The 22100-nt window shown below is 40.4% G+C and overlaps 1 protein-coding gene across 17 annotated transcripts in view; it reads left to right on the forward strand.

The window, feature by feature from the left end:
* The first annotated feature begins 12004 nt into the window (after positions 1 to 12004).
* LOC131941269 (twitchin) overlaps positions 12005 to 22100 on the forward strand; it is a 222995-nt gene continuing 212899 nt past the window's right edge. For 15 of the 17 annotated variants that reach the window (XM_059300409.1, XM_059300419.1, XM_059300416.1 and 12 more), the window contains exon 1: positions 12005 to 12137. The gene's annotated coding sequence lies outside the window, so the exon portion shown is untranslated. Of the gene's footprint in view, positions 12138 to 17044; positions 17178 to 22100 lie in introns of those variants that run through there. The other 2 variants (XM_059300412.1, XM_059300410.1) reach the window with 2 other exon arrangements.

The raw sequence follows: 22100 nt of genomic DNA on the forward strand, positions 1-22100 counted from the left end.
AAAAGGTTGTACACAATTACACTTGCAAGTGGTGATACAAAAATATACCACAAAAAGTAATGCAGAAAGACCTTCTCAAGGTGACACGTTCTTTTGTTAACCACTAATTGATGAAAACTTGCCATACATGAATTTACAATCTAAGAAAGGGTCGGCGTGGTCGAGTCAGTAAAGATCAAGGTTGCTAAAGCGAATAGTCTCAAGTTCGAACCCTTGGGCAGATGAGGCTTGTTAGCTGGGGACAGCCACTCTTCTAGGAGACAACTTTAAAATTTGAGGATGCTATTGTCGTAACTACACGATTTAACAGTGTTTCTTCCAGACTTTTTTCCTCCCGTGGGGGGAGGGGGGGACACTAGTAAAAGTGAGTTTACTATACAAAATCCATCTCTTGAAGAGATGCCTGGAAGAAACTGCACAATTTGGCGCCCAGAGTTACAGAGCAGCATTGATAACACTTGGCATCCGTTAATCGTGGATCCTGCATAGCGGGTAAGGGATACTACTATATTCCGCCGGCGCACCGTAGATTGCACAACCCGCTGCGAGCACTATGGCGCCTAAGTTCGGTTTTAAAAAAGCGTATACACTGAAGACACGATGTGCAATAATAATCGCTGACTATAAGAAACCAGGCGCGTCCCCCTGCGCCCCTGCTGTGTTCGATTTGGCGCACTGGGCTTTCCCGTGAGCGCAATGGCGCCTGCGTTCGCTTTATACAGTGGGTGGACAAAGGATAAAATGGGGCGTTACAGTCGATCACTAAATTGAATCAGGCGTGTCCGCCGGCGCCCTGGTAGGGTGCGATTCGGCTGCGAACTAAAAACTTCAGTTACCGCCGTCAAAGACTAACATGGGCCGCTGAGGACCCTGTAATATATTTTTTTTAAATAATCAGATAAATTAACCAAGGTTAAATTATTAAATGGGTTGTTTCTTTTTCAGTGTTTCTTCCATATTTTTTTTCTCCGGGGGGGGGGGGGTGGCGGTAGACTGTTAAATGTATATATTTGCTATATAAATTATACAAATTTCGTTCAGAGAGGGGGAGGGGGGCGGTAAAAAATTTTCTTCTAAAAATAACTTTGTAACGGGAGGAAATCCTTTTGTACAGTTTCGTCCCTTTGCGAATGATGCAAGTAGCATCTATTTTTAGACGATCCAATCTGAAATTGAGATCGAGCATCTAATAATACACCATTAGTAACGCTAAAAACTTGCATCAGTCACACTGATGTTTATAATAAGTCAGATAAATTTTTTTTTCTACATGTTAAAGAAAAAAATCCTGTTGATTTGTGTCGCTTTAGCGAATGACGCAATCTGCATCATTGTTTCAGGATGCTATTTGGCGTTCTAGGTTATCATGTGAGCACTATGGCGCCTATGTTAGTTTTAAGGAGCTAAGGGCCGTACGCGGCGCCTCTGTGGTAGTGTAATCGGGGGCTCTACGGCCCTGACACATGGGCGGTCATCTAAGTGTGTTCTACCTCATTATTTCAGGTACACTCAAGGTTTTCATGCGATAGTGTAGGTAAACCATTGCCCCGATAACAATGACCCAAGCACAGGCATTGTTTACATTTAAATAACTCAGTTTTAGAAAACAAGGCCAATGACACTATATATTTCGTCAGATTTTCGACGGGTACTGTAGTATATATACAGGCATATTTATTATATGTGTGTGTGTGTGCGACAGTCCGGAAAAGATGTAACAATTACGGTGTATGATTTTCGTTCCCTAATACTTTACACGACGCTAATGGACGCGAGCGAGAAGGTATTCGAGAGGCCCATGAATTAATTTAAAAATCATGCACAGCGTAGTTACAATTAATATGGTTATAAAATCATGTCTGTCTGGGTTTTTTTTTTCGGACTACTAAAGATTTGATGTTTTTAATGTTTTCGTTAACTAAAAAAAAAAAAAAAAAAAGAAAAAAGCAAAAAGAATTTGGTTTTCACGTGTAATGGCGACATAAACAATGGCATCCTGCTATTCGATAGACCGCCATAAATTTTATTGTACACGTTGTGAGCGAAAAAATGGAAAACTAGGTCATGGTGTTTAAATTTGCATTGTTATTTTAAAAATAGTTATCGATCACTGAGTTACTGTACAGCCAATCAATATTTGTCTTACGAAAGTGAAACATCCGGTTATAACTTAGGCTTGATGAAAATAAATAGAAATGTAGCCTTAAACTCAACAAATTATTTTCAATTTCTCTGGATTTGCAACTTTTATAGCATTTATTCTAAAAATATAAAATTTGTAAATTAATTTTAGGCCTTTGTTTTTATTTTTTAAAATTATTTTTACGGTCTAAATCTAAAAAAGCACGTTTTTATTCCATGTCAACAACATGATGGAAGGATTCTCATCAACTCGCTCGCCTCCATTAAATTCCCCAAAAGATGTATTATCCTTTTAAAAGGATTAGTAATGTTAGAAAAAAATAAACCTCATCTGAGTTTAGAGGGAAGTTTGTAAAAGGTGCTAATTCGTTTAGGACAGTCTTTTTGTTTAATTTTATCTTCGGAAAATCTCTTATTATATAGTACATAGTTGGATTATAAGGTTGTTAGAATACGGTCATACAAGTGACATATAGCAAATTATCAGAAACATTTATTGTACACATTGGAATACAATATGGGTATTTCGTTGACTGGTTGATTGTATTAGGTAGTCCAAACTGAAATTAACTACTGATTGCATACTTTTGGAGTGAGTATGGCATGAAAGAACTTTTAATTGTAAGCTCTATGCCACAAATTTTATGAAAATATCTCAAAAAATAAAAAAGTTATGCGATTTTTAAAAAAGCAAAATTTGGTAAAAAACTGATTTTCAAAAAGTGCCATTTTTGAGAACCCATATTTTCTAAACTAAATAACATAGAAGTGTAGAAATTGGTAAAGTTACTGCAACGTTTGCAATATATATGCCCAATTTTTTTCAGTCATCTAAAACGAGTCTTTCTAAGGTAAAAAAATAATTGAAAATGACAAAAATGCGTTTTGGTCACTTTTATTTTCATACAAAAAAAAAAATGAATTTTTTTTTTTTTGCTTTGGACATAGAATAACTCTAAAACTATTGTGTTGGTAACATTAACAGGAAGAATGTGTTCATTATTTTCAAAAATCACATGAGTTAAAATATTATTTTTATAAATGCCACAGTTATCTAGTGCAGGAGCAACAGAATCAAAATTTAATGGAGTAATGTAATGTTATCTAATAAAGACGTGATGTCTAGAAGTGATGCAGCAGTTGATGCTACATTCAAACCTATCGGGTTGATAACTGCTTTGGGGGAACAGTTTTTAAAACTGGGAACTGTGGGGGGGGGGGGGGGGGGGGAGGGGGCTTGGCCTTCTTCCCTTCCCTTGTATGGAAAGTTCTTGATAGGCCACCATAAATGTCTCCAGCTATGGAATAAATAATTGATTTAGTGATTAATAAAATATAATTAAATTTACTACTAGCCTATTGTGTAGGCCTACTATTGGTCCTATGACTATAACTGGAAACTTATGAAAAAGCATGAAAACACCTTTTTGTTTAAAGTAATGTATAGTTGATAGTATAATTTTAATAGTAACTAGACCACCCGTTATCTAGTTAGATAACTGTGGGTTTCGGGGGTCATACATAAATGACATTACGTCTTTCAGCACTTATCATCCCAAAATAACCAGACCCCACATTCAAAAAGACTTTTTTTATATTTTAAAACTCTACTAAATTTACTTCACCTGCCCAGTGCCCCGCCAAGTCTCAGACATGTTAGTATTAAAAACAAGTTAATAAAAAGTCTAGTGACAATTTAAGCGCAATTTCCTTAATTAATTTTTTGTGACCGAACGAAAGAATATTTTTGAAAACTTTCTTCGGCAATATTGTTCTAAATTATGGCAGGAATCGATTGGTAAATGTTTCAAGTCGCTAAGTGGTCTGGTTGCCGAGATATGGGCCAAAACCTGCATTTTTCGAGGTTTTTTGGCTTTTCCGGGAAATCCGGGAAGGAATTCCGGGAATTTTTTTGGCCCACAATCATCCTCGGAACTTGCTTAACATATTTGCTTTTGGAACTAGTCCTCGATATTGCTTCGTTGAGGAGGAGATACGCCTTAAAGCTGGGGACACACATCCATCCAGAAATGACGAGTTAATAATCGCAATTCCTGTAAGGATATTGCGCTAAAAACGATTCCGGCCGAGCATGGCTCTGACCACTTTATCCCTTCATTTGCTGAGAACATACAAACAGGTGAACTCTCCTTCACCTGCCCTGTGCCCCGCGAGGTCCTGATAGTCAACTTTATCATTCACATCTAGGCCCTAATAAAAAATTATTGAATGAAAACACTGCTGTAAAAAGAAAATACATCTTTTTTACTATTAGTAAAGTTATTGTTCTAAACTGTTATAATTAATGTGGTGAATCTACCTATGAATATATCAAAAAATTAATCAACGGCTTTAAATTAGTTTGTAATTAACAGTGTGTTTAAGAAGGAACAATATTTACCATCCAAAATCCTATTTTACAGTTCTACACATAATGCAGACTCTCCCCAATAACAAATCAGAAAAACAAACAAACCAAAAAAAAATTAGTTACCAAACAAAGTTAAGCCATTGTTCTAAAACTTTAAAATTAATGTGGTTAATCTACCTATGAATAAATCAATAAATTAATTAACGTCTTTAAATAAATTTGTGAGTAACAGTCTGTCTGAAAACAAAAATTGTTCTCTACCTACATACTATTTTACAGCTCTCCACGTAGAGTAGAACCATTTACAATAGTCAATCAGACAAACAAAAAAAAAAATATTCAAACATGTAAACAAACTTGAGTTTTAGTAGTAAAATAGATTCTACTGAATGAAATATTCGTTGCTTGTGCCACACTGGTTGAGATATCCAATGATGAGGATGCCATACTGTGGTTCTCAACATCCTATAGGACAACTTAACTGTCCTTCATTGTTACTATATGCATATAAAATAAATAAATAATGAGTAATACTACTAGTACTACTTACACGTACAACTAATATCTATCTATCTAAATCTATACTGGGCCACGTTCGCACATCTCTCTCTCTCTCTCTCTCTCTGTCTGTCCGCAAAAATTTTTCGCCGGACATCACGTCAGAATCGGCAGCGATATATGCAGAACTTTTTACGGACTTTTGTTAAAAATAATATGTTAGATGTTTTAAATGTATAACCACAATTTTATTTAAAGAAAAAAAATCAAAAATCAAGGCGTATTCGAATATAGAGAAACAGTATTATTTATGCAACCGGAAAAGTGTATAAACTTGGGACAAGAACACATTTAACAATGACGTCGCTTATTGTTTACACTAAAAAAAAAAAGAGCACGACACTGATGACGTCACCTTCCGAGTTTAGAATAAAAATAAATGAAATATTTCATTCAAATATGATTTAGAGCTATGTACGCTATGAAATGTAGCCTATACAATATGATTTTCTTGGCCTAAACTTAAAAAAATTATTTTATCTATTTGGATTCTAGATCTAGAGATTCTAGATCTAGATATTGATCTAGATCTAGATATTCTAGATCATCTAGATCTAGAGATTCTAGATCATATAGATCTAGAGATTCTAGATCTAGATGATGTATAAAGCTAAGTTGTCGGGTGCCCGACAGGGCACTTCACAGCGCCGCAGGCGCTTCAAATTTGCCAGGATCTTGCCTTGGGGCGACAGAACACGGGGGCCGGTTGGCCGAAAAGTCTACGATGAGGGGGTCAAAACTGACCTCGACTGACCGGCGCCTTATATGGGCGAATTAATTAAGCATTCAAATTCTCAATGTTTTCGAAAGCCTAAGCGAAGCTGGGCAGCATGCCTAGTATACTACTAAAAGTCAAGTTTGTTTACATGTTTGAATATTTATTTGTTTTTTTTGTTTGTTTTTTTTTGTTTGGCTGATTGACTATTGCGCATGGTTGCACTCATTGTGGAGAGCTGTAAAATAGTATGTAGGTAGAGAAAATTTTTTGTTTTAAAACAGACTGTTAATCACACATTTATTTAAAGACGTTAATTAATTTATTGATTTATTCATACGTAGAGTAACCCTATTTTTTTAAAAAAGTTTAGAACGACCACTACACTCGGCGGGACCGTGACGTCACAGTTTTTTGTTTACTCTTTAGTACAATAAAAAGGCGGCGTCTATCGAAGAAAATTGTGTTCCCATTCAAAAGTTTAACGCGTTCTAAATCTAATTTTCTGTCGGTCATAACTTTAACAATACGTCCGTTTGCTGTATTTATTACGTTCCAACACTTATATCAATTTTCAACTGTCTTTTTTCATTTAGTTTTACAATAAATTTCTCTAGATCTAAAGATCAGCTGTCGAAGGAAAGTTATGAATCTAGCCTAGATCTAGCCTAGATCTAGGTCACTAGACTCAATGTAAATTCTAGATCTAGACTTAATGTAAATTCTACATCTAGAATCTATTTCAGGCCTTAATACATCTAGAATCTATTTCAGGCCTTAATTATTTTATATAAATCTTTGTTTGGCTAATTTAAGATAAAATTTAATTTGAAAGTTACTACTACTAGACTTAGATCTAGATCTATGCGCGTAAATCAAGTTGCATAAGGAGACTCAAAGTATAGTATAAAAATTCATTTGTGACGTCACGAGTAAATAGCTAAGTTGGTAGTGTAGTCGGCTCTCATGCGGGTGGCACAGGTTCTAGACCAATATGTCAATGATAATTTCTTTTCAATTTTTTTTTTTAGATGTGAATGATAATGTTGCCTATCTGAACTTGGCAGGATACAGGGCAGGTGAAGTAGAGTTCATCTGTTTCTTTGTCCTAAGCATATGAAAGGATAGTGTGGTCAGAGACATGCTCGGCTGGAATCGTTTTTTAAACGATAAAAACATGTCTGAGACTTGGCGGGACACTAAGCAGGTGAAGTAGAGTTGAGTAGGTCACATGTGACGTCAGTATATGAAGGGATAGTCCGAAATCGGTGTTTTCGGTGTTTTTAAAAGATAAAAAACATTTTTGAATGTGGGGTCTGTTTTTTGTGACAATAAGTGACACTGCAGTAGCGTAGCGAGGAGGGGAGGGGGGAGGGGAGGGGGAAGGGGGGCGGGGGGGGGGGACAGACATATGTTGGGGCGCCAAAATGGTTTGGAAAAAAAATTGAAAGGTTGAGGGGGGTTCAAATCGAAAGTTTGAGTGAGGGGGGGGGGGTGCACATCAAAAGTTTGAGGGGGGGGGGGGGTTGCAAATCAAAATCTTGCGGGGGGGGGGGGGGGGGGTTCAAATTGAAAAGTTTGTCCCCGGGCGCCGGGAAGGGTCGCTATGCCTCTGAGTGACAGACGTGATGTTTTTTGATGGATGACCCCCAAAACCCACAGTTATCCAACGGATGACGGGTATTCTAGTAACATTTAAAACTAAGTCACAACATGTACAATCTTAATAAATTGCACCACTATCTAAAAATTGATCTGGTACATTTTATTAAGGAGACTGGCGCAGACCATTTCACATTATTTAGCAGGGGAATCAGAATCAGACTGCACAACAGAAAATAAAAAAAATTAATCACATTAGTGCTTAAAATTTATTGTCTTTTGTTTTAAATAAATTGATAAAAATGTATAGTTATTATAATTATACATTTCTTTTGTGTTTCATTAATATTTTATAAGTATATAACCTTCGTTCCCTGTAAATAATTGAGTTCGTCCACATAGTAACCAGGATTGTCTGGTGGCCATTTTGAAATTGTCGATTCATAATTTTGACGTGATAGTCCAGATAAACTGTAGTAATACGACGCTATCATTAATCCCATTCGATAGATTTTAAGAATTAGTTAACACTAGCATCTAATAGTTAAGTGCATCCATATTTTAAGTCCCTAGAATGTCCTGAATTAAATAGCTTCACGTCTAAACATACCCTGTGTACAAGCGTAGTTCACACGCTAAAACCGTGGACTAGTAGCGTTCAAATTTACATTAATAACGTGTACTAATTAAACCAAACTGACATTCAAACTTAAAATTCATTTTAATACTTACAACTTGTTTGAAGGCTCTAACAAGGGTAAAATCCGTTTAGCATCATCGGTCGTCAACCTTTAAAACCGTTCGGCGAGCTACTAATTCGGGGCTGAAAGTTGACTCGAGGGTTATATGCTTATAGAGGGCACGGCTTCGCGACCGTAAAAAAAAAATACTTGAATTTACAGCACAAAGTAGTTACAAAAGTGAACTTTACATCGGTGTAAAAATTGAAACAAAATTAGTTTGTTTTCGTGTACGATCGTCATTTAAAGTTTAAAAACTGATTTTTTAAAATGAAATAAGCTAGTTATTTTTTCACTTTGTACATCAAACGATAGACTAGAATTCGCTCTTTAAAGTGACATTAAGGTTATGCTTCTACAATGCTTCGTCGCGAAGCCGCAACCAAATGAAACAGTGTGGGGTCGATCGGTACTCGCAAAACGGTGCAATTTGTTGACGTAACTGATACTTTTCAAACAAATATAAAACACATTCAAACATATGTTACAGATATAAAAATACCAGATTACGAAAGTTAAAGACTTAAACTTTATTGACATTTAATTTTTATTCTTATAGGACAACTAGAAGTAGTGAAATTATTTTTTTTGAAAACCGCAAAAACTGACCCTAAAACGCACTTTTTTCGCCAGTTTGGACTACCTACTATTAAGAAGGTTTGATTCATGTGCATATGAAACTGGTGGAGTTCGATACCTCCAAAAAGTTAAGAACCACTGCTTTAGAGTGTAGTTTGTCGAAGGTGCAAGCTTATTTGGTCTACTTTTGGTCGTGGTTGTAGAGCAATTTCGACTAAAGTGTATTACAATTTTAAATTATCAGTTGGGTTCAACAAAGTAACAAAGAGTTATGAAAAAAGAAACAAAAACGTGATCTATTCAGTACAATATACTAATTTTATTCTCTCCGACCGTATGCTATTTTACTGATCGGATAGCGATTCAAGAATCCGTGAGATTTAGTTCTCTTTAATGCAGTGATCCAGGCAAGATGTAATGCAATCAAGTAAAAGTATCTGATCTCTCAGGTTGATGTAGAGGGAATCGTACAAAGTACTAGTCGAGTAATTTCTTAGCAAAACTTGCTGGTGCAATTTTACGTTACTCGTCAATACAATTAGTTTATTTTCTAAGTGTTAAAAGAGTTATCTACTCACAGATCCAGTACAAATCCTTGCGATTTTTTGTTGGCGAAAAAGTGCCCCCCTCCCCACCATCTTGGACAAAGTTGGTAGAGCGGGTTTTAAACGTCAGTAGCTCTTTTTTTTTAAAATGTTACCCAATGCTTTAGTACAATTTGTTTGCTTTATAAGTGGTAAAGTTTATCATCTCACCAATAAGGTGTAAAATTTTTCCAATTTTAGTCTTCGATAAAGCGCCCCCCCCCACCCACCCCATTCTAGGAAAAGATGGAAAGCGGTCTTTTCCGGTCACTGTTTCTTAAGGGTATGTTGTAGAGTTACACAATAAACGTAGAAAATAGCTAAATCAGTATGTAAAGACACGTAGCCGTTAAATCAGTATGTAAAGACTTGCAGCCGTTAAATCAGTATGTAAAGACTCGCAGCCGCAGTAGCGTACGCAGGAGGGGGGGGGGAAGCAGGGCCCGCTCCCCCTCTGGCCATTTTCAGCAAAGTGGCACCTTTTTGGAAACTTTTTAAAGTCAAAGTTTTAAACAATGATATTTGTTAAAAAAAATATTTTTGGTCGGCACATCTATGTAAATCACAAGATTTCTTTTCCTTCAGTAATTAAGCATAATTGTACTAGTCTAGTAGTGTCTACGTTTACAACACGTATTAACAGCTGCATCAGTTTGCCATTCTAAAAATAACCATTACGGTGCATTGCGATTTTTAAAAAACCCAAGTCGGTAGTACCACTTGGCAAGAGCGGTGTTAAGTTTAAGGCAACTGTATAATGTATTTGCTTACGAATAAGTGAATTAGAAAATGTTATACATAAAACTTCACACATAATTACTTTATATATACAGTTTGAATCGTGTGATTAATTTTTAAAAAATTACAATACAGAAACAAATACAACTGATGTGGCACCTCTATTTAAATTTACTTATGAGCAAACTGCGTAGTGGTGGGGAAAATTTTGACAAGGTCAACAACGTCATCACGATTAATTAGTAGTATTCTTACAGTTTGGGCGATAGTGATTACGATTACAAATTATATGAAACAGTTAAAACCCCCTCCCCCATGGACCCCTCTGTAAAAAATATTGTCATAATACCACCGCTACGTATTTAAATCTATTTCTGTAATATATATTTGTGTAATATATATTTGTGTAATATATATGTATGTTTAGAACAGTCATCTAAAAACGGATGCTATGTTCACTCTGAGTTGGTTATCTCCCCCCCCCACACACACACACCTCACCACCACAATTGTGTAGAGCGACATTAATGTCACACCTAGGTATACGCTGGGTTGGATAATTGACCTAAAATGACCGGACAGTGTTAAGTACATGTAGAAAAACGCGTAATGATGTACCAAAGTACCATGCCGCCAGAAAATTAGCTTTTTAAATGTAAAACTCTGTGAATATTGTTTTTGAAATTACCAGTAAAAAGTGTGTGATCAATACAGTCATCTAACCCATACCTATCACTATGTTAAAAAATGATCTTTAAGAACACAAAGAAGCAGTAGTTAATTAAAAATATATGATCTGAACTAAAAGACCGATATTTAGTTAAGTGTAGGCTGTTATTCCGAAAGTTTTTCTATTATATCGAAAAGCGTGGTTTTTTAAAAACTTTCATTATGCTGTAATACTTTAGCATTTATGATGACGATATATTAAATTCTGATTATAGAGAAAAACATTTTGTAAACACGAATAGTGTTAAACAATTTCATTACAATCTAAAGTAATTATTTATTTGTTTTGACATTTATAATTAAATGTGTAGATATATACATATTTATATTAAGAGAGTGATTATTGGCCCTATTTCATTTGTCTTAAATAATTTCCCAGGAATTATTATGTAAGAATTTTTTTTACAAGAATTACAAAACAGACTGTGTTACGTTCATTGTTTTTGGTTGTAGTGTGTGTATATTTTTTTTTTGTTTTGTTTAGATGATACAATTTTTGTTTTGTCGGCCTACATGGTGTGTTTTTTTCTCATTTCTTCAGAGTGCTACTTTCAATTTATTTTACATCATAGCGAAGTAATGACATACAACTAGTATATATATATATATATATATATATATATATATATATATATATATATATATATATATATATATATATATATATATAATACACGTATATAGAACGTGTTAAAAATTCGGCGCCTTTTTTGCTCTTTTCGCTCCCCCTACAACGAAAACCTGGATACGCCTCTGCGCAGCCGTTAAATCAGTATGTAAAGACTCGCAGCCGTTAAAAAATTCTTAACTTTGTTTATAATTCACAGCTGCAGCTTAAAATGAGCATTTAATTTTTTTTCTACGCCTTTTGGCGCCCCCCCCCCTTCCCACACCCTCCCATAGCTTCGCCTCTTAGTTCGGTTATGTAGGGCTACCTGACCAGGTAAAAAACACCTACAGGCCAGTATGTCCCCCCCCCTCCCCTTCGTGTATGTAGCTACCTGTTGTGACCACGAAAGTTTACACCTAGAAGCCCTCGCTCCTTCCCATATCGTGTAGTAATCGCCTCCCCACACCTCGTGACGTCACAGTGATGGTTCACATCCTCCTTCGCTGACTACTGGAAATTCTTCCGGCGTCGCTGGTTACCTAGCGACACCACGCCCACCACGTAATCCTATTGGCCAGGCTGAGCTCTATATATGGCAGAGGCGAAGGTGTTTTCCAGGGGAGTAGCGGGCCGGGGGCACGTGACATATATGGCGAGAGGCAGCGCGAGATAAAGTTTCCACTAGACTCACAGATTGTTGGCATAGTTGCAGGCGCGAGCCCCTCTTGTAGGCGACGATATTGACGGAGTACTGTGTTCAGTCCTGTAGGTAGGTCTTTTTTCCCCTCACACGGTTTGTTGACATGTGTTGTGTGACCAGTGCTCACTAACGTGTGTTGATTACACTCAGTGATAGCGTCCGATTTGTTGATCACTCACAGTTTGTAAATAAGCACAGGAAGTCACGTGTGGGGGTGGGGCTAGAGAATTGGGACGTGTAGCTAAACTAAAAATATTAAATAAAAACACACGTGAGGGACGGCAAGAAATGAGCGAGCAAAGAAGAGGTCATATTTTATGAGCTTTCTGTACAGGAACATGGAACAAAATAGATGTAGTTAAGGCCTACTCTGGTCTCTTCATTGAGCCTACACAATTTATACTTACACTTATGTTAACACACAAAGTACCTTTTTCTTTTAAAAACACTCAAAAGCATTAAGTTGATTAAGTTGATTAAGTTGATTAAGGATCTGCACATTTAATCTCCGAACACGCAGTCCTATCCAGTGGCGTAGCGAGGTCGGGTGTCAACCGGTGCGGCACTTAATGGTGTCACCCCCCAGAGGCGTAGCGACCCTTTCCGGTGACAAACTTTCAAGTTTTCGATTTGCACCCCCCCCCCGTCAAACTTTCGATTTGCACCCCCCTCAAGTTTTCAATTTGCAACCCCCCCCCCCCCCCCCTCAAACTTTCGATTTGCACCCCCCTCAAGTTTTTCTCTATATATTTTGCTATTTTTTGCCTTGGTGTCACCCCCCCTAAATGGTGTCACCCGGTGCGGTCCGCACCCCCCGCCCCCCCCCCCTCGCTACGCCCCTGGTCCTATCTGAGCACGCTACACACATAATGTTGTGGGTGGGATTGTGTGTTTGAGACAAACTCGGATGTGCTTGTGATCGTAACCGTCAAGGGGGGTGGGGGGGGGGTGCAATCTGCACGGGGTGACACCCTAATCAAAAATTTTATGAAATAGATGATGAAGAGGGTAACGCTTAGATGAAGATTTTTGTAGGGGTGGAATAACAGTTACCGGGCCGGGTTACACCGACATAGTGACGTCATTGGCTGAGATTGTTCCTTTGACAAACGATCTGTTAAAATGACACACAACTCCTTAGCATTAAGTTAAAATGACACACAAATCCTTAACATTAAGTTAAAATGACACACAAATCTTTAGCATTAAGTTAAAATTATTTTAAACTCTGGAGTTTGAAAAGTGTCTGCCCACACTGTATTTCTTGCTTTTTGATTCATCGTTTGAAGACTTCGAGTCGAAACGTTCCCTAAAGCGTAAGGGCTTGATTGTAATAAAGTCGATGGGATAGAAAAATATTTTTTTGTTGTAAAAATAAACATGAACATCCACCATCTTGACCTAGATAATAAGCGTATAAAAGAAACCTGTATTTGTTAGATACGCCTTATGTCTTAGCCAGTGTTTCTTTCTGACATTTTTCAGGGGATGGGGGTAGCTGGTTGAAGTATATATTTTGTTTATAAATTATATTTGTTTCGGGGGTGGGGAGGGGACAAGAGACCTAAGACAGTTGTAGCAGTACTAAACTTCCGGTCAAATAAAATGTAAACATAAGCTTTCGAGTTATCAAAACAACACACTAAACCCCCAGTGCCCCACCCCTTCCCCCTGCGCAGATTTCCACAGCATGCCAAGTTTACCTGTCTAGGTTAGAGGAATCCTCTGGCAGAGAGCACGTGTCAGGCACAGACACACCGATGTACACCAAGCATCTGGTGCTCACACGGCGCTCTGCAAGCTCGTCCCATTACCTTAGATCTAGACGTGTGTTTTGGATCAGACCCATTTCTTTTATTCGAATCTTTGTTATGAACTGTTTGCGAATTAAGTATATCGCCGATTTCAAAACAAGATCATGTTGGCTTAGCATGAATCTAATTAAACATTGAAGTCATCAGCATTAAATAAAGATTCTTGCATGATTAAGTAAGTCACATGAAGACAAGAAAGAAAAAAGATTAGAAACGATTGAGCCTAAAACTTACCCACCAACCACCTGACTGACCATTCAACCACCTGACCAACAAACTACCTGACCAACCACCTGACCAACCACCTGTCTGACCAACCAACCACCTGACTGACCATCCAACCACCTGACCAACCAACTCCTGACCAACCACCTAACCAACCACCTGACTGACCAACCAACCAACTTATTCACCAACCAACCACCTGACCAACCAACAACCCCACCAACCAACCAACCAACCAACCAACCAACCAACCAACCAATCAACCAACCAACCACCTGACCAACCAATCAGTCAACCACCTGACCAACCAACCAACCAACCAATCAACCAACCAACCACCTGACTAACAAACCAACCAACCAACTACCTGACCAACCAACCAACCAGCCAACCACCTGACCAAACAACTCCTGACCAACCGCCTAACCAACCACCTGACTGACCAACCAACCAACTTATTCACCAACCAACCACCTGACCAACCAACAACCCCACCAACCAACCAACCAACCAACCAACCAACCAACCAATCAACCAACCAACCACCTGACCAACCAATCAGTCAACCACCTGACCAACCAACCAACCAACCAACCAACCAATCAACCAACCAACCACCTGACTAACAAACCAACCAACCAACTACCTGACCAACCAACCAACCAGCCAACCACCTGACCAAACAACCAACCACCAACCAACCCCCTGACCAACCAACCAACCACCTGACCAACCAGCCAACCAACCACCTGACCAACCAGTCAACCACCTGACCAACCAACCAACCAACCACCTGACCAACCAACCAACCAACCAACCAACCAACCAACCAACCACCTGACCAACCAACCAACCAACCAACTACCTGACCGACCAACCAACCAACCAACCACCTGACCAACCAACCAACCAACCAGCTACCTGACCGACCAACCAACCAACCAACCAACCACCTGACCAACCAACCAACCAATCAACCAGCTACCTGATCGACCAACCAACCAACCAACCAACCACCTGACTAACCAACCAACCAGCCAACCACCTGACCAAACAAACAACCACCAACCAACCACCTGACCAAACAAACAACCAACCAACCAACCAACTACCCAACCACCAACCAACCACCTGACCAACCAACCAACCAACCAACTACATGACCAACCAACCAACCACCTGACCAACCACCTGACCAACCAACCAACCACCTGACCAACCAACCAACCAACCAACCAACCAACCACCTGGCCAACCAACCAACCAACCACCAACCAACCACCTGACCAACCAACCAACCAACCAACCAACCAACCATTCAACCAACCAACCAACCACCTGACCAACCAACCAACCAACCAACCAACCAACCATCTGACCGACCAACCAACCAACCAACCAACCAACCACCTGACCAACCAACCAACCAACCAGCTACCTGACCGACCAACCAACCAACCAACCAACCACCTGACCAACCAACCAACCAATCAACCAGCTACCTGATCGACCAACCAACCAACCAACCAACCAACTACATGACCAACCAACCAACCAACCACCTGACCAACCACCAACCACCTGACCAAAGAACCAACCACCAACCAACCACCTGACCAACCAACCAACCAGCTACATGACCAACCAACCAATCAACCACCTGACCAACCAACCAACCTACCAACCACCTGACCAACCACCTGACCAACCAACCAACTAACCAACCAACCAACCAACCAACCACCTGACCAACTAACCAACCAACCAACCAACCATCCACCTGACCAATCAACCAACCAACTACCCAACCAACCAACCAACCACCTGACCAACCAACCAACCACCTGACCAACCAACCAACCAACTACCCAACCAACCAACCAACCACCTGACCAACCAACCAACCACCAACCAACCACCTGACCAACCAACCAACCAACCAACTACATGACCAACCAACTGACCAACCAACCAACCAACCAGCCAACCACCTGACCAACCAACCAACCAACCAACTAACCAACCAACCAACCACCTGACCAACCAACCAACGAAACAACCAACCAACCACCTGACCAACCAACCAACCAACCAACCAACCATCTGACCGACCAACCAACCAACCAACCAACCAACCAACCAACCAGCCACCTGACCAACCAACCAACGAAACAACCAACCATCCACCTGACCAATCAACCAACCAACCAACCAACCAACCATCTGACCGACCAACCAACCAACCAACCAACCAACCAACCAACCAACCAACCAACCAGCCAACCACCTGACCAACCAACCAACCAACCAGCCAACCACCTGACCAACCAACCAACTAACCAACCAACCAACCACCTGACCAACCAAACAACCAACCAACCACCTGACCAACCAACCAACCAACCAGCCAACCACCTGACCAACCAACCAACCAACCAACCAACCAACCACCTGACCAACCAAACAACCAACCAACCACCTGACCAACCAACCACCTGACCAACCAACCAACCTTCTGACCAACCAACCAACCACATGACCAACTAACTACCTGACCAACCAACCAACCTTCTGACCAACCAACCAACCACCTGACCAACCAACCAACCAACCAACCAACCACCTGACCAACCAACCAACCAACCAACCAACCAACCACCTGACCAACCAACCACCTGACCAACCAACCAACCTTCTGACCAACCAACCAACCACCTGACCAACCAACCAACCATCTGACCAACCAACCAACCAACCTTCTGACCAACCAACCAACCACATGACCAACCACTTGAAGTAACTAATCCAGCCGTTGGTGTAGTTATATAATTCACCCAAGTGTGGAAGTGGATAATCCACGAGTAAATTGTGAGTGTGTGTACGTGTGTGCGCGTGTACGTGTGTGCGTGCTACACAGCACACGTTGCTGGCACCAGAGAAGGCTGTGTTGTGCTGAGCGCTGTCTGACACACACGCCCTACCTGAGCAGCCAGCTGGAGCGAGCTAGGATATTGTTGGCGGAGTTCGCTCATCTAACTTCACTTGATATTTTCGGATTATCTCAGAGCAGGTAAGAATCGCTCATCTGTTTTAACGTTGAGGCCGCGTCAAGTGCTGCTGTTGTGTGTTATCTTCTAGGACGTGCGCCCCATCTTATCGACTGTAGTAGCGCTAATTTGCTAGCATTTCCTCTTTCAGGGGAAACAATCAGGGCAAAAATACAAAATAGCGTTATCTTTTTTTCCCCACCTGTTCATTGAAATCACGATTTGCAGAAACAATTTTCAGGTTTGTTATACGAGATTTATTTGACATCTTGCAATCCCAACTTTGTATACCGTTGTATAATTAAAACCCAATTATGTATGAAGTTGTACATAAATTAAAACCCAACTTTGTATAGTAGTAAAGTAAAAGGAAAGTTTCCCTTTCAAACCTGACGGTCTATGGGCCAAGTGAAGTAGAGTTCACTTGTTTCTGTGACCTCGGCATATTAAGAGATGGTAGTACGTAAATTAAAACCCAACTTTGAATGAAATTGTACGTAAACTACAACCCAATTATGTATGAAGTTGAACGTAAATTAAAACCCAACTTTGTATGAAATTGTGTGTAAATTAAAACCCAACTTTGTATGAAATTGTGTGAAAATAAAAACCCAACTTTGTATGGTTGTACGTAAATTAAAACCCAACTTTGTATGGTTGTACGTAAATTAAAACCCAACTTTGTATGGTTGTACGTAAATTAAAACCCAACTTTGTATGGTTGTACGTAAATTAAAACCCAACTTTGTATGCTTTCTTAAAACATCGAAGCTAAACGTTCATGGCGTTAGTCGTTTACACTGTTCCATCTACAGATACCATACCTCACCTAACAGATACCATACCTCACCTAACATATACCATACCTCACCTAACAGATACCATACCTCACCTAACAGATATCATACCTCACCTAACAAATACCATACCTCACCTAACAGATACCAGACCCACCTAACAGATATCATACCTAACAGATAACATACCTCACCTAACAAATACCATACCTCACTTAACAGATACCATACCTCACCTAACAGATACCATACCTCACCAAACAGATACCATACCTCACCTAACAGATACCATACCTCACCTAACAGATACCATACCTCACCTAACAGATACTATACCTCACCTAACAGATACTATACCTCACCTAACAGATACCATACCTCACCTAACAGATACCATACCTCACCTAACAGATATCATACCTCACCTAACAGATACCATGCCTCACCTAACAGATACCATACCTCACCTAATAGATACCATACCTCACCTAACAGATACCATACCTCACCTAACAGATACCATACCTCACCTAACAGATACGATACCTAACAGATACTATACCTCACCTAACAGATACTATACCTCACCTAACAGATACCATACCTCACATAACAGATACCATACCTAACAGATACTATACCTCACCTAACAGATACCATACCTCACATAACAGATACCATACCTAACAGATACTATACCTCACCTAACAGATACCATACCTCACCTAACAGATACGATACCTAACAGATACTATACCTCACCTAACAGATACTATACCTCACCTAACAGATACCATGCCTCACATAACAGATACCATACCTAACAGATACCATACCTTACCTAACAGATATCATACCTCACCTAACAGATACCATACCTTACCTAACAGATACCATTTCTCACCACAAAAGTTGCCGAGAATGTATTTCTGCCCAATTTGTGATACACCCCGGTGTACCTCACCCACACAGCTACACGCTCCACATACACGCCACACCCACCCCCACACACACCCAGACACATCCCACACACATGCCACACACACCCAAACCCTTTCTACCGCCTGCCTACACACACCTACACACAGGTAGTGAATGTTGTCACTCTCACACACGTTACCCCACACATTTTTACCTGACTGTTTACTTCAAACCTGGATCCAGGCGCTGGAACATTCCAGAAAGAAAATGTCTGGCTTTGAAATGATGACTCCACAAACCCGTCCCCACCCTCCCATCCCCACCCTACCCTCCACCTAAGCCGTGTGTTGATTGGGTGGACGGAACCTTGTTTCATCGTTACAATGGCTACAATAGCTACATAGCTAAGGGCTACAGTCATGCTACATAGCTAAGGGCTACAATCATGCTACATAGCTAAGGGCTACAATAGCTACATAGCTAAGGGCTACAATAGCTACATCGCTAAGGGCTACAATAGCTACATAGCTAAGGGCTACAATAGCTACATAGCTAAGGGCTACAGTCATGCTTGACCTGAACATGTTTAGACCTAGACACGACTTGACGTAGACACGACTTGACTTGGTCACGACTTGACCTAGACACGACTTGACTTGGACATAGCTTTGTTCTGGAGTGCCGGAGTATGTATGAACCCAACAGGTGCCAAGAACGCCTTCGATAAGGTAACACGGTAGAGCAGGTAGGAAGACTTTCATGTTGCCAATGGATGGATTTCAAGAAAAGGGGAAAAACACAACAATAATTTCTCTCAAAGACATGGGGGGGGGCGGGACTCCAACAATAATTTCTCTCAAAGACAAGGGGGGGGGGGAATCCGACAGTAATTTCTCGGTAACTTAATTTGTTTCGTTGCGTTACGAGTCAAATCTTTCGTCATCACGTGATGTTTCCTACAGAAAATATGTGTGTACATGAGTTGGCCTTACTGGTGTAAGGCCTACATACAATGATGGTGTAAGGCCTACAGTGGTGGTGTAAGGCCTACAATGATGGTGTAAGGCCTACAGTGATGGTGTAAGGCCTACATACAATGATGGTGTAAGGCCTACAATGATGGTGTAAGGCCTACATACAATGATGGTGTAAGGCCTACAGTGATGGTGTAAGGCCTACAGTGGTGGTGTAAGGCCTACAATGATGGTGTAAGGCCTACATACAATGATGGTGTAAGGCCTACATACAATGATGGTGTAAGGCCTACAATGATGGTGTAAGGCCTACAATGATGGTGTTAGGCCTACAGTGGTGGTGTAAGGCCTACAGTGGTGGTGTAAGGCATACAATGATGGTGTAAGGCCTACATACAATGATGGTGTAAGGCCTACAGTGATGGTGTAAGGCATACAATGATGGTGTAAGGCCTACATACAATGATGGTGTAAGGCCTACATACAATGTTGGTGTAAGGCCTACATACAATGATAGTGTAAGGCCTACAATGATGGTGTAAGGCCTACATACAATGATGGTGTAAGGCCTACATACAATGATGGTGTAAGGCCTACAGTGATGGTGTAAGGCCTACAATGATGGTGTTAGGCCTACATACAATGATCGTGTAAGGCCTACATACAATGATGGTGTAAGGCCTACAGTGATGGTGTAAGGCCTACAATGATGGTGTTAGGCCTACATACAATGATCGTGTAAGGCCTACATACAATGATGGTGTAAGGCCTACAGTGATGGTGTAAGGCCTACAATGATGGTGTAAGGCCTACATACAATGATGGTGTAAGGCCTACATACAATGTTGTTGTAAGGACTACAGTGATGGTGTAAGGCCTACATACAATGATGGTGTAAGGCCTACATACAATGATGGTGTAAGGCCTACAGTGATGGTGTAAGGTCTACGTACAATGATGGTGTAAGGCCTACATACAATGATGGTGTAAGGCCTACAGTGGTGGTGTAAGGCCTACAATGATGGTGTAAGGCCTACATACAATGATGGTGTAAGGCCTACATACAATGATGGTGTAAGGCCTACATTGATGGTGTAAGGCCTACATACAAAGATGGTGTAAGGCCTACATTGATGGTGTAAGGCCTACAGTGGTGGTGTAAGGCCTACAATGATGGTGTAAGGCCTACAGTGGTGGTGTAAGGCCTACATACAATGATGGTGTAAGGCCTACATACAATGATGGTGTAAGGCCTACAATGATGGTGTAAGGCCTACAGTGATGGTGTAAGGCCTACATACAATGATGGTGTAAAGCCTACAGTGGTGGTGTAAGGCCTAAAATGATGGTGTAAGGCCTACAGTGGTGGTGTAAGGCCTACATACAATGATGGTGTAAGGCCTACATACAATGATGGTGTAAGGCCTACAATGATGGTGTAAGGCCTACATACAATGATGGTGTAAGGCCTACATACAATGATGGTGTAAGGCCTACAATGATGGTGTAAGGCCTACAGTGGTGGTGTAAAGCCTACATACAATGATGGTGTAAGGCCTACATACAATGATGGTGTAAGGCCTACAATGATGGTGTAAGGCCTACATACAATGATGGTGTAAGGCCTACATACAATGATGGTGTAAGGCCTACAATGATGGTGTAAGGCCTCATACAATGATGGTGTAAGGCCTACAGTGATGGTGTAAGGCCTACATACAATGATGGTGTAAGGCCTACAGTGATGGTGTAAGGCCTACATACAATGATGGTGTAAGGCCTACAGTGATGGTGTAAGGCCTACATACAATGATGGTGTAAGGCCTACAATGATGGTGTAAGGCCTACATACAATGATGGTGTAAGGCCTACAGTGGTGGTGTAAAGCCTACATGCAATGATGGTGTAAGGCCTACAGTGGTGGTGTAAGGCCTACAGTGGTGGTGTAAGGCCTACAATGATGGTGTAAGGCCTACAGTGATGGTGTAAGGCCTACATACAATGATGGTGTAAGGCCTACATATAATGATGGTGTAAGGCCTACAGTGATGGTGTAAGGCCTACATGCAATGATGGTGTAAGGCCTACATACAATGATGGTGTAAGGCCTACATACAATGATGGGGCAAGGCCTACAGTGATGGTGTAAGGCCTACAGTGGTGGTGTAAGGCCTACAGTGATGGTGTAAGGCCTACATACAATGATGGTGTAAGGCCTACAGTGATGGTGTAAGGCCTACATACAATGATGGTG

Source organism: Physella acuta, unplaced genomic scaffold (assembly GCF_028476545.2).
Source record: "Physella acuta isolate Inbredline_101_S28 unplaced genomic scaffold, ASM2847654v3 ptg000355l, whole genome shotgun sequence".
Classification (NCBI taxonomy): domain Eukaryota; kingdom Metazoa; phylum Mollusca; class Gastropoda; family Physidae; genus Physella; species Physella acuta.